General features: G+C 31.3%; 1 protein-coding gene across 2 annotated transcripts in view; it reads left to right on the forward strand.

The window, feature by feature from the left end:
• The window catches only part of LOC132942643 (uncharacterized), a 71,656-nt gene that overhangs the window by 48,654 nt on the left and 7,117 nt on the right, over positions 1–15,885 (forward strand). The window contains exon 3 of one of the 2 annotated variants that reach the window (XM_061011209.1): positions 2,460–2,523. The exons of the other annotated variant lie outside the window; for it this stretch is intronic. The gene's annotated coding sequence lies outside the window, so the exon portion shown is untranslated. The remainder of the gene's footprint in view (positions 1–2,459; positions 2,524–15,885) is intronic. 2 annotated transcript variants of the gene reach the window in all.

Here is a 15,885-nt window from a genome sequence, read left to right on the forward strand (position 1 = left end):
CCTCTCGGGTTGCTGGTAATATAACGTACTACGTACACAGTATCAAAACATACGAGTATTATCCCCAAAAGAAGTAGGTCACATGGCGTAAGATCAGGTGACCTAGGAGACTATGTGCCAAGCAACAAATGAATCATTTTGAGTAACCCTGTATATTTAATATTTATATTATGTGAATTTACAACTAAATGTATATTATGCTTTATTGAAATATGTCACTATTTATACGATCCAACTGCACGACATTATGATGTTTTTTTCTTTTATTAATCGACATGATTTAAATACAAACTTCTACACTTAGTTTCAAATAACTTCTTTTATTTTAGTTTTTCCTATTTAATATTATGTTATCCTTACAAATTGTTTTAAAACAATTTATTTTTAACTTAAACACTTCAAAAATGTTTACTCTTACATTATATTTAACTGCACTAAAAGAGATTTAATTTTATTGCGAATCTTGTTTAGATAAAACATTACAATCTAATAATACTCTGTAGGTACAAATAAGTTGAAACTCACTTGAAAATAAAATGTCCTTAATAAACCGTCGTACACTCGTACGATAATGTTCTTACCTTTAAGTTTGATCATAAATCAGTTCCTACAACCATTAAAGCTAACAACACAAAATTGGTTCTGTTTCTGTTGAACGCAAATAAGCTACGTTGTACGTTTGAAAGGAAACAACACGTCATGTGGGTGGGCGTCTTATTAAAATAAAATTATTTAGCTATGCTCAAAACATATTATAATGTTATATTTACGTTATTATTATATTCTTATATATGTATATATTATATTTGTTGCAAAAGACTTTGTAACACTCTGTATAATCTCTATAACAAAATAGTATTGTAAGTTGTAATTTATTAGATATAAAACTAATTTATCAATAGAATATGATGTGTCGGTATGTGTTCGTTTAATTCTCAAATATTTTAATGATTACATGCAATCTACTTATACATTCCAAACATAATATATACTATACATCAGTCTAGGGCCTTAATGCACTTAAAAAGTACTAAATATTTATGTACTTATTTTTTTTTTATTGCAACATTTTCATAAGCTCCAATATTTTACTAAACTACTCATAACAATAGAAATACAAATATTTTACCTAACTAAACATAATTTCCAGGTATAAATAATGTATAGTATAAAATAAAATAAATAAATAAATAGGTACTGATGTGGGTAAATATTTATTAATAAAAACTGGAAATTTTATGTCAACTTGAGATTGAGAATCATGGTACAATGATACCTTATGAAAACACTCAAAATAAATATATGTTTTTTTTTATGGAAACATTTTCAAATTGTAGGTATTATCAGTTTTCATTAATCATCAAATATGCTCTAAAAAACGGTAAAATTCAGAAATATGCCTTTAAAATTACAACATAACTAAACATGCAAAAATATGCACTATAAACTTTGAATAAGTTATTCGTAGTGTCGTGAAAGTAATTTCATGCTTACTTTTTAAACCCCTCGACTCCCGAGATACGTCAGGCAATCGGAGCCTCGTATAACCAAGATAACTCTGTTCGAGTCTATTTACGTATGTATTATAATTTATAATAACGGAAACTCTTTCGGCCAAAATTTTGATCGGCAGTGCGCCAGTGCCGCATAATCGGCCTGCCTTGGTGTACGTATAGGTACGTAATATATAATTCACCCAATTCCGTTTGATATACAATATTATAATACCATCAATTAGACCGTATTATTATTATTATTAATATTTTAAGCTTCTCTGGTATACAATGGTAATAATAGTCGTAGGGTAATAAACTAATATAACAATATAATATAATAATAATATAATATAATATCGCGCTTTACGTGCCCGTTCGGTCAGAAATCCCATAACGCACGTACCGACCGCGCACCAACTATATTATACATTAGCTGTATGACGTATACTTACCTGATTTCTTAATTACTCGTAACCTGTTTTGTGATTTTCTCACCACTTTTTATAACCGTATAATATTATTATAGCGGTGTTATATATATATTTTTTTTAATTCCCGGAACAGTGTGTATTATTAGTATTTGCTATTCTTGTGCAGTGCATAGGTACACACACTGCGAGATGTCGAGTGACGATGATGATCGGCCAAACGATACAGGGGACGCATCATCGTGACTCCGGGTTCCAGCTGTAGCAGAACGTGCTATTAAAAAACATAATAATAATATTATAGCCGATATAAACGAGCGTTTGGATTGTAGGTCATTTTCGTCAGGTCCGGATTCCTCGCGTAAAGTGCAATAAACTTCATTTCTGTTATTCGATATTTCACTGTATAATATTATTATACACCTGGTAAAAGAGAGAAAGAGACAAATAATTTTCTTCTAACACGAGACGTAGGTACCTGTAATAATATTATGTTGCGCGACCGTACATTTATTTATTTATTTTATTCTTTCAGACGTGGTTTAATGGATATCGACGCGAATAATTCAGACGGCCCAAGTTGGTGCACGATGTACCAAGTACGTAAATCGATAATAATATTATACACGTTCTAGTCCAATTATCGTCAAAAAAATATTAAAAAATAATGATGTGTAAGAAAACTCGCAAAACCGTCGATCGCCTTATTATTTGCCTGCAGGTCGCGGTAATAAATTTATAATACAATATAATATATTATAGCCGCGGCTTTTATATTTATTCGGACAGAAAAAGAGTTTGTCACGACAAACATCGTGTTAATTATAATATCAAACTGTACATGGAAAAAAATAATAGTGTTAATATAATGATAAATAATAATTTAATATACCGCGCCGCATCGACATGTAAATTAGCTTCAAAAAGCAATTAGTATAATAAATATATTTTTTTTTAAATTACCCGAAGCGTCGTCATGCGTTTTCTCCGTGAAAATCCACACGGGAATTTAAAATGCAGAGGGCATAGCGGTTTATTTATTAATTTTTTTTATACAGCCGTCTGAATCTTATAATATATATGCATACTACACCGTACCCCTACACCTATAAATACAATAATATTATTAATAATGCTATGCGGATTTCTATTATATGTTAATTTTTTGGTACTATCTATGGACATACATTGTGTTTATGCTTGCGGTGCCCGGCCGTGTACCACTTGATACGTATGACCGGTTTTCGGCTGGGCAAAATGTTATGTCTGTTGCCGAAACGAATAATGTTAATATAATATTATGATAATAATATGGTTGTAGTGGCCCGTATGAATATTACGATTAAATGTGACACACCGTGGCGTATATTTGTTATTACTTATTAGATTTCAAAACCGTTGTTCCTATAAAATGGCTAGTAGCTACTTGAATCCCGCCGGTTCTATATAACGTAGAATGCTGTTGGTACGATGTATAAGAACCCAATTTATTTTGTTTTTGTCTTACGACCAATATTGGATTAATTCCAAGAATCATCCAAAGTGTTAAAAAATCTCGTCTAGAAGTGACAAGTTTATTATTTAAGCACGCAGACGGCTTATTATCATAACGATTAAGGTCGTAAATTTACCGTCTCACAATATATATTCGTTAATTCTTATTCGTTTATACTAAATAAAATTTTCGAAGAAAAAAACAAATTATAAATACTACTCGTAACGGTTCCTTAATTACTATTTAGGTTTTTGATGAGAGAATATACTGAACAAGTACATCTAATTATTTCCTGCGTGAAACTATATGCATGGTTGAAAGATATGACTGATGTTTTCGTAAATTCTTCTCATTTCAACAACACTTTATATAGGTATACGTATACTATCTACCTAATACGTGTATAATTACAACTTTTAAAACGCTTTCCAATTGATGAGATTTATTGAAATCGATTGAGTACAAATGTCCTTTTTAAATAAGTAATTATTCGTATTTTTGAGTACACGAATTATAATATTTGTATTAGTTTATTTTATTATAAGTATAATGGTTTAAGGTGTGAACACTCGGGAATGCTCAATAAATTAAATTGCTTCATCGATAATAATATTAAAATTATACTTTTTTGAAAATTTAAGATGCGATTTAATAAGATATTCTATATTAACAATTATTCATTATATCTATTCCAATCAAATAACCGAAAATAATTATATAATAATTTAATAAAACAATTAAAACTATGTTAATACATAATAAACTATAAAATAAAGATAATTATTTAAACGTAGATTTAGGTGTTTGAAACAAACAATAAAATATAAATTACTTGAAAAACTAGTACAAAAAAATAATCTTTTAATGAACGCTCTTGCCTCTCAGTCACAATTTTATGAGTTTGATGTATTAAACATTATTGAAGGCTAACAGAGAAAGACATACAATAATAGTGCATGTTGAAAATTGGTAGTTTTTTCTTTCATTGAAACTGTTGAATGTTATTGTCACTTGTTAGTACTAGACATGAGGCCAAATGAATAACGAGAAAATTTCGTGAGTACTGAGGACAATGTCAGCGGCTTCTTGTTAAAAAAAAAAATAATAATAATAATAATAATAATAGAAATATACCTACCACTAGAAATTAGGTCACGTGTGTGGTTGTGTATATATCCGCCTGCGACAGAGGAGTTAAACCAGTGAAGTAATCATCGATGGACAACAAAGTGTTTAACTGATTAAGTTTAAGTTTATTTTTCATTAAGTTAATAATCCATTCTATAATCCGTTTCGGTACTAGAATCTCAAGGGTTTTGGCAGGCGTGTTGTATAGGCAATTCCGGTACACGAAGGAGTGTACACATGCCGGACACCGATTATTTGAAGTCTAAACGCGGCACTAAGATAATCATTCGAATAAAATAGGTTTACCCATGAGTCATGTTAATTTTATTATTTTATAATATAATGTTTTTCTAGAATGTTTCTGAATTTTATTCGGAAGTAAAATGTATTTGATCTTGCTAACCGACTGCCAAAGAATATGAATTCTTCAGCTGGTTATAATATTTTAATCCGTAATAGTTGCACCTAACATGAAAATTAATATACCGTAATTTAATATTAGATCTAGAAAACTAAATCGTATACATCAACGTAATGTTATAAATACTGTTTTGAAATATTACCCACTAGATTTGTGTGTGTATTTAATCCTTGTCCTGATTAAATGAAGTGTTGAGTACCTAACCTATAATACATGTTGGATTAGTGAAAACCGGGGCGTTAAAATTCGATCCTGTTTCATAAATAACAAAATCGAAAGAATAACCGTTGGATATTTTATTTTATAATGGATCATAAACCGGATAGATCGACACCGATGATAAATTTGGTATTTGTTGTCGTAGTCGCGTTCCTGGTTGGCTCGGTGTTCCAAATGTTTGTTTATTAACTACCGAATGCGTTGTCCATCTAAAAAAAAAAAATCAGTAAATCATTGCGAACCACTAGTTATATAGCGAAGTTGAGGCTCTACTACGACAAGCACTATAAACATAATATATTATATTTATATGCGAACACGAGTAGGAAAAAAATACATTCGTTTCAAGACGCCTTAACCTCAATCTATTAATGACGAATATACGCCGGTCATTTCGTATTGGGACGACATATATTATATTCTCGGCACAATGAACGCAATTTATTATTTATTTTCTCTCGTTTATTAGTTTTGCCGCCCAACAAAACTAGAGTTCAATTTTTCTTTTTAGATTAAATCATTATAACTATTTTTTTTACCGGTGCCAATTTGCTATAAAGACATAAAGACACAATACCTAGTATATACATATTACATATTATATAGTATATACACATACGGTGAACTGCGATAATAATGACTTGTTTACCACTATGTGAGTGCTACGGCGGCGGAAGGAGGACGCGATCGTCACATTGTGTGTAAAACGATATAGGATGAATTACAATAAAATTATTTTCACCCACTGATTGTCAAATCGACAATGGGACCCATATATTATACAGTATATACCTAGGATTGGAGCGCACATGTTATACACATAATATTTATTGTATTATATTATTATATTATGAGGAAATGATTATTTTTATTAGCGTATACTCATGTTTTTAAATGTCTGGTATTTTAGTAAAAAAACTATGAAATTAAAATGTGAAAATAAGTATAACATTATACCATAATGTTATTATTATTGTATTATACACAACCTAACGTGTTAATTATATTAAAGTCATTAAGGAAGTAAACGTTTACGATCCGTTATCAAACAATACGCGTTACGTGCGTATGTACATATTTTATATACGCGTGTGATACGATTTCTGAAGAATAACTTAATTGCAACTGCACAAAAGAATACATACATGAGAAAACAATCGAACTTGTCGAAATTATAAGGCTAATTATACGACGATGATAATTCAAATATAGTATAATTTATACAGGATCATCATCCATCAAAGATAAACATGATAAATATAAAATAATATTATTCTGTTTCATAGGTTATCGACGCGGTATATAATATGAAACTCGTGATCAACGAGAATATAATGATAATAATTACATTATTGTAGTATTTGATGACACCTACGACAGTCAATTTATACCTATAGTGTCATATTGTTATTGTTAAACGGTGTATATTTGATTTGTTCAAGATTTCCAGGTACCTATATTTTAACGCATACTGCGGCGTCAAGTCTCCTTGATATAAAATTTGTCGTGAGAGATACTCCCGATATCTTGATCACCGCAAAATTGCTCATAGTATATAGCAAAAATCATTTTACAATTATAAAAATAATGTGATCTTGAGCGGAAATAGCACAGCTATCGACATACCTGCAGGAACGATTTGAGTGGTTAACTGTAGACCACAGAAAGTCCTTAAATCAGTTCCGTTTCAAACGCCTACAGCTACTGGATCGTCCGGAAGAGTTTTGGATACCAGTTGGGCGATGGGCTTGGATTTTTATGATCATCAATATCGATGTTAGTAATTTAAGTTGGACATTTTTTATATACAACGGTTCTGCAGTTTTATCGGTGTTTGAGATATTAGTAAGTCCGATGGCGGAGTGCCACGTTGATGGAGCTTTGAGAATCATACTATTATATCGGGCAAATGGATTGGAAAGCTTGCACGGAATGCATCAAATAATATAATATAAAGGAACGACGTTTTTCACAATAATGAATCGTCGTTTTATATTAATATTACATTATGTTATTAATTATTTTTATAATACAGCGTTGTACTGTGGTATATATTATATATTATTATGTAGGTATATTATGTTAGCAACAACGTTCAAATCAGAGGCAATCATTAATAATATATATTCGCATAACACATAATGTTTGATCAACGAAAACATTTTCGAATATCTGTAGGGTATACACATATACCGAGCACTGTAATAATATCATTATGTTATTATTTTTCTACGATTGCATTCGTGGCACAACAATTGCGCCCACCGGTATCCGCGCTATAATAATATTATAATGGATATAGACATATAACGTACATTATATATATATATATATTATATTAGTATAAGTATAGAGTTCTGAGTTTATTATGTACATAACGTGAACCTATACATAACATATATATATATGAGTATAGTCTGGAGGTATTATATACACGCGCGCACTACGCGTTGGCCACTGTTATTATAATATTCGGAGGTACCGACAGATAATATATTATAAGTCGATATATCGTTGGACGACCGCTTCTGAACCGTATAGATATACACGACCGACATAATAGTAATATATATATTTTATTCGTTTGGTTATTTATTTATTATTACATTTTTAGTGTGTTGGATATATAGAGCAAAATGCGACCTGAGGCTATAAAATGAAAAAACAGGTTCGCCGCCGCCGCCGCTTTCGGTTGAAATATTAATACTTAAATACATACACGTGTGTGTGTGTAAATGCTAAAATATCGCATGCGTTGGCAACCTTGCTCATTTTTTTTCTTCATACATTATATACTATGCTCAACTCGCAAACGTTTGCGAGTGTGTGTGTTTGTGCGTGTGATGAAAGAGAAAATAAGCGACATTACTCATTCATCGGTATCCTAATTGCTAGCGGTTTTATTTTTTTTTTTTATGTACTCCTACTAGACCCGTACACACGCGAGCACACCACCGTCGTGTACACGTCATATTATGTATCGCATTTACTATTATGTATTTTTTATTCAAGAGGGAAAAAAAAAGCGCACGCAGAATCCGGGGAGTGCTGCTGCAGCAGTCGCCGCGGAGTGAAATTACATTGCAGCGCCTCGCCGCGCGCGCCGACCACCGTCTCGCCGAATGATCACGAACGCTCGGTGTTTATAAAATAAAATGTCCAAGCCGCTTTCCGATATTCGAGCAAACGAATTTATTCAATTTTTCTCACAGCCACGATTTTTGCAACAATATAGAAATAATATTATGTCTTGCACGGCCGCAAAAGTATACGACAACGGTTTTCGAAACCGATCGGTGCAGCGCAACAGTCTTATAATAACAGTACCTAGGTACATAGGTAATACGATTGTTCTGTGAAGGTACCTACCCTGCAGCAATAACACTCTGTCCACGTGTCAAAGAACATATTAATATTATTATGTGTTTTATAGGTTGATCAGAATTTCATCTCGCAGAATTAATGTTATCGTACAAACGTGCAAAATAGAGAAAAACACATGAGACTTGAACATAAAAGTTGATAGAAATTATAACTGTTAAACAATAATTACCCGTAGATTAGGTTAACCTATAACTTTAAGAGTCTTACGAAAAATATTTTGAATAATTTATTAGATTATTATTTTATACTGCAACATTTTAAACTTATATGCATATATTAAGAGAATTACTACAACCTGACCTCAAATTAAGTATCAACGTCATTAACTTCTTAAAGGTAATTGAATTATATAACCTAATATAAGTATAACAATATGTATGTACAGTGTACTACGTAAATGCATATAATGCAAACTAATGGCCTGCAGGTAGCGCAGTAGCCGATGTGGCAATGTAATTAAAATCAATAAAAATAAACTTAGGTACCTATACACATTTTTTCTGGATTTTGGATATTAAATTAAACACTTGTATAATTCTGATCACTGTGTTCATTACATACCGACGTGTAAATGTATAATGTTCATACATTAATTGGTACCATATCATTGTCGCCAACATTTTCGCGCACTTCAGCTCGTACGAAATCGAATAACGAATCATAATATTATATTATAAATATTTACCCAGCGCTAAAACAACTATGATAATAATGATAATACGATGGACGTAGGTAGGTATAGTAATTATTATAACTTTCTGATAACAAATTAATTATTATTTTCGTGTTATACTAATTTAGGCCTCCGACAGCCACGATGCGGCTGACTCGTGTAATAATATCATAATAATATGTTATAACATGAATCGGTAATTAGACGCATTTATAGCATTTCAGTGTACCTATAAGTATAATATTATTATTATTATTATTATGTTCCGGCGACGGAGCATTAAAAATGCTTATCGGTTACTGGTTAGTGGTTAGAGGTTAGGTGTAGGAATGCATATACGCGTATAATATCTAATAACGATCTCCCTTTTGCTCGTGTATCATTAAACTGCCGCAGCAGCCGTGGTGGTGTCTCTCGTCATAATAATTTTCTAGAAAGCTATATATCGTATTGTTCGTGATCGTTTCGGACATAGGTTTCTCGAAAACTGTACGTATATATGTATAGCAGGTACACTGGGTAAAGTCGCCCGACCGTGCCATTATTTATTTATTATATTTAAAAAAGAAAAATTACCGATTTAACCGAGAGCCAAAATTATAATTATATACACTACCGAAACATGCAGAAGTTTGTAGATGAGTATTTGATGATGGCTTAACGAGTATTATTAAATGCGATTTTTTTTTTTTTTTACATTTAATTTCTCTCCGGTTTCCGTTCAATTGTTTTTGCCAATATTATTGTCTAGCGTTCGTGATTTGTGTTTAGTACAAATATCATCTACAATATTTTGGCGGGTATTATTCACTCTGGCATACGGCAGTGGTAAGAAAACAAACTGTTGGGAAAAATAATATCATAGTTGCGAATATTTAATAACTATATTTCTGTCACGCCTTATCGGGGATATATATATATATATATATATTAGTTTTACTGCAAGTGGACTGTATAGAAACACACCAAACTCGTTTTTATATAAACTGCAATTGTTTAGTTGTCGCTTTTTTTTTTTTTTAACCCATCTAGGTACACCGCAGTGGTTTAATTTCGAACGGCCACTGAATCATTTCCCACGAAACAAAGTTATTGCGATGATTCTTATCGGCAGTTCAAGTAAAACTTGTCAGACACCGACACCATTATATACAATAATGAACATTATGCAATTATTTACTTTTTTTTTACAATTGTTTATTCCAATAATACGAGTATTAGGCCGCTTATTATAATGTATAATATTATTCATTATAGGTACCCATACATTATATATGTACGTCATGTCGAGAGTTATAATCAATTATATTATTACAATTTAAAGTCGTAAATCATACTTGAATAGTTGAATGTGAACTTATTAGGACGTTAACTAAATGCAAATATATATTATAAATAAATAATATGATATTTGAGTTTAAAGATGTAATATATAAGGTCCAAAATTATTTTTCTTATAAGCTTTATTACGAATTATGATTAGATCCAATGAATGTTGTACATGTAATTTATGTCCAATATGCATTTATTTATTTTTAATTCACTATTTAGCACAGCGCAATCAAATAAAACATTACTCATCAAAGAAGGGTTGAGAAATAAGAGCAAATCGTCAGAAACTATGAGCATTATAATGAAAATTATGAAATCATGATTTGTCAGAGAGGTTTTTATTATGAATTAAAAATACAAAGGAATCCACATGAAGATGAAAATATTTAAAATAAAAACCTAACTGTATTTATATATAGGTAGGTACATATACCAACAAAACCACTTCACTAGCTTAGTAAAAAAACATGGCTTGATAAAAAAAATACAAATAATTCAAATTAGAAAAGTTAGCTATCTGTTCATATGTAATACGTTTGTAACAAATATACTTAAAATATGTAGACTGTAGCCGGTATAAATTGTACGACTAATATTGGTTAATATGGATTAAATACTAAAAAAATGTTGGACTAAATTCAAATTAGACTTTATTCATTAAACCTAAGGTCTGTAAATCTAAATTTCAACTATAATGTTGCCCTAATTCTTATAGACTCAATTACCAAAAGGCAAAAATAACATAAAAGTTTTTATTGTATTAGGTTATAAGCATAAAAGTCAAAATGTTTGATTTTAATTTTAATCGATTTAAGGTTTTATAATTCAATTAGCGAGTATCTACGATATTGCAATGACCATAAAGTTCACGAACACTTTTTCATTCATTTGCGAACGATTTGTCACACGACCACCCGCCGCAAATATATTATAACGATACAGCAGTATACCACATATACATTGTGGTCGACTGTCTTTGAGACTATTGACTATTAGGTATATAATATTATAATTCAGAAACTATTCAATTTAGAGCGTGTGATAATAATAGCAGTGACATAATGCCGTTTTTATTTTTTTTTTTTTGTAATGTTACATAAATCCGTATATAATAATATAATACGAAGGTAATACAATATACGACTCATTATATTATGGAACCCTCGCAGATATCCTACCCTCATGCGCCGCCCGGCCGTGTTCGTGACACACATATTGTCCCGACTTCGTGCGCCGAAACTTTCTCAGCTTCCCAATGATTTCCATCATACACACACATATATTACATAGAAGATATATATAATACATCTCACACACGCATATGAAATGTATGTATATATATAGGTACACTCCGCGATTTAGCATTGAAATGCCGTGTTTCCGACATAATAATATTACATTGTAGGTATAGTGCGCGGTCACCGCAGCTCTATCGCGATTTTCTCTGTCGTCACTCTTCGTATGATGTGCAGATACGCGTCGTACGTGTACCGCGATACGTGATAACGAGTGCTCGGGGGGTGAGGGGAAAGAGGGACATAACGTCGAATTCACGATTTGAACCCGTTCACACTGCAGCAGACACCGGCGAGGGACGAAAACAAAAACCTATTAGGTACTATTCAAAAACCGATTAACAGTCGCGTCGCCGCCGTGGTCGTCGTGGCCCGCGCCCGAACAACACTATAGGTACCTATAATATTATAATATACACCCGACAATAAATTATGATATTATAATAGCAAGTCCGAATCGAGAAAAATATTATAATATTCTTATGTGCGCGCCGGTGCTCATACCCATATACACGATATGTGCGCGTGTGTTAAAAAGCCGACGCCCGTAAGTAGGTTACTACGGCCCCGGGCGATTCGTGTGTCAGTGGTGTGCGTGTATAGTAAATGTTTCTATGTATGTGTGTGTGTATGTGTGTGTTTGTGTGTGTGTGTGTTTGTGTGTGTGTGCGTGTGCGTGTACTCGTTATGTACTGGATACGTTTCGACATATAAGAACTATCGAAATAAATAAAAATTACTGATCTGCTGCTGCAGTTACCTGTAGATCACTGCACTGCAGAGTAATACATATTATTATGAATTATAATATTATATGGGCTACGTAGCCATAAAATAAATGCAGCAGACTGAGCTGTTAAAAACGTACCTATACTGCAACTATTATTATATACCTAGTCCTAGTAGCTATTACTACCCCGTGTTGATCACATCGTAGAGATTACACTGATGTATGGGTAATATTATTATTATTATTATTATTATTACTATTATTGTTAGGTTCATAGGCGGATATCCTGTAAAATATTGAGAAGGCCTCAAGTATTTGGTAGCAAACAGATACCTGCACTCCTAATCCCTATCAAACTAACTGTTACATGTACCCATGTAACACAAACGCATTTTATTGTCGTTATAGAATGTAGTAATAAGTGTAAGTTTCTCGTTATGATGATATTTATAATAATTATGGACATAAAAAGAGAAATTAATGAAATACAATTACAAATTTAAGTTAATGTTATTACTCTATTGCACTTTTTGTTGAATGTGTTTAAAATAGGGCAGAAAGAATATTTAATGAGGAAAACTTGAGATTATAATCACTAGAAAAATAATTGTATTACAAAATACAAGTGTGGACAAAATGGGATTGTCCCATTTTACGTCTTACTCAGGTTTCCCTTATATAATTTTTTAATTTATTGATAGAATGATATTGATACAATAGGTACAAACCACAAATGGACAATAATTTTATCATATGAACACAATTAAAATATAATATTATTTGATGTTGTATATTGTGACATTGGGTATTAATCGGTAATCGTAATATGTTATCTTAAAATAAACGAATATCACATAGTTTCCACTTATAATAAATTAATGGGTATAATAAAAAATTATCCATACACAATCATATGTAATCTGTACTAAAGAAGGATATTGCTTATTTTCTAATTTTTAGGGGGGCTTTAACTTCAAATAAATTATTTGGGGGGACTAAGCCCCCTCGATTTTTCTCTATGCTACGGTCTCACGATGATTTAATATAGTGTACTATACGCGTTCAAACGGCTTTTGTTTTCTGTTATCGAAGTATCGAATTATAGTTTTACAATAGAGAGATGATAATATCGAACAATATTCTGTATAAGACCTGCACATAATATATGCAACCGTCCGGCCGTCTAAATGTTACCTATATACACAACTACAATTAAACTTCTGAGTTATAATATATATTGTACCTGTGTCCTATACTTTTATGATCGACGTATCGAATATGGGTCTTGTACGTCCTATAGCACCTATATGTACCTATTATAAGAGTTCATATTAGCGATGAGTGTGTGAACCGGTAGCAGAAAATATGCTGTTGTGCAACTGGAAGACGTGCAGACGGAATATAATATGCACTGCGGTGTCTCGTTCATTATTATTTTATTCTCTCTTTATTTTATCAGTATTTATATTTTATTTCAAGTAAATTTTTTTTTCACGAAGACATACGGTATAATATTTTTTTTTCTAATAAACCTTTTGAATAAATTGTTGGTCGATTAAATTTCACCGCTAATAATCTTAAAATAATATCGTGTCAGATAAATTATTTAACGACTTGCCAAAAAAAAAAAAATTGGATACCCGGAAATTCCACTATAATTTCCGTCGGGTCCTTTACTGGGCGGCCGGCTTTGCGGACGAAGCGTTTCACCTTTGATTATGATGATGAGCTTCGGGCCATACCTACGTACCATATTACTGTTGTACGTGAACAACCTATACTGCGTATGGGTCGCGAGTGCCGCCGACCAGTAATTAGTTTTCTACCAAATAATGTTTAAACAAACTAATGTTGTAATGACGTCATGACATCATATAAATTTAATACATTGTGCATATAAAATACAATTATATTGTACCGACCGCTATTAAGAAATAAGAAAAGTAAAATAATTTTATGGAACACTGCTGACGGGTGTATGACATCCGGATGCGTAGTTAACTCCTTGAAATTTACATTTTGTTTTTTACTGCCCACTCGGCACCACTAAAATTATACCAATATTATATATACCACCATCCCATAACGTTGTGTAAGTGGAATTTATAATATAAGCGCGTTTAAAATTATATAATTCTGATAGGTACCATATATATATTATATTGTGTACTTAATAATATTATTTATGTAAAAATATAAATAATACATTTTTTTCAATTTATCGATGAAACATAATGACTTATAAATATCTCCTGACCTCCTCTACATTATAGGTGCATGCATTAATAATACTGTATTAATTTCTCCTAAATTATGCGGGCCTTCGGCCTCCCTAGTACAAAGCCACCTTAGTTGGACTAAGCTTATTTTTTACGACAACTGCTCTGTATATAATTATGTATTGTGCATGATAATATTTATGTACGATAGTATGAATATGCATATATATATATTTAAACTTTTATACAATTACCGGTTTATGATAATACATATATTTAATAAACATGATTTATTTTTAATTGGAGTACTTCTTTTTAAAAAAAAAACTTTAGTATGCATGTATATGGTTAATCAAGCATATACCTAATGATAATTAATTAATAGGGTTCAAAACAAACGTACTTAAACTTCTTTACAGACTTTCCAAAAAATATTACACTACCTACCTATAATATGCTTTTTATATATATGACGTCCGGTTTACAACATGTGATGTACCTAACTGTTTGTTCGAAAATTATTATCGTATTCCAGATCTACTATAATATAAGATTTGACGAAATATTATACGATTCGCATAGGTACTCTTAACACCAAATCAGTTTATACCTAAACATTCAAATTTTGTAGAACCTATAATGCTTCATTAATTCTCAATATACGTATATTATATTATATTATCTTCGTTCATTTTCGTTTATGACGTTACTCGTTATTGCATTAATACGCGTTCTATTTTTGTTTTACGTCTCGAACACGCATAACGTCAAGACACATTTAACCTACAAATTCAACCATATATGCGCGTATATTCGTATATAATATACAACGACTACTACTAACGCTAAATAACCCAGTAACACATAATATTTGAATAAGTATTCAACCGTAGTATATTATTCTGGTATATTAAAAAAAATATCTATGTTTACAAGAAGAAAAATAGACCTAACCTTAAACCCAAATTAGACTTGATGGATGTTTCTCCTTGATTGCGTGGAAAGCGATTTCGTTAAATCAAACGTTCGACTTGTATCATATTAAACAGCTATATTATATTTATA

This window comes from Metopolophium dirhodum, chromosome 4 (genome assembly GCF_019925205.1).
Source record: "Metopolophium dirhodum isolate CAU chromosome 4, ASM1992520v1, whole genome shotgun sequence".
Lineage (NCBI taxonomy): Eukaryota > Metazoa > Arthropoda > Insecta > Hemiptera > Aphididae > Metopolophium > Metopolophium dirhodum.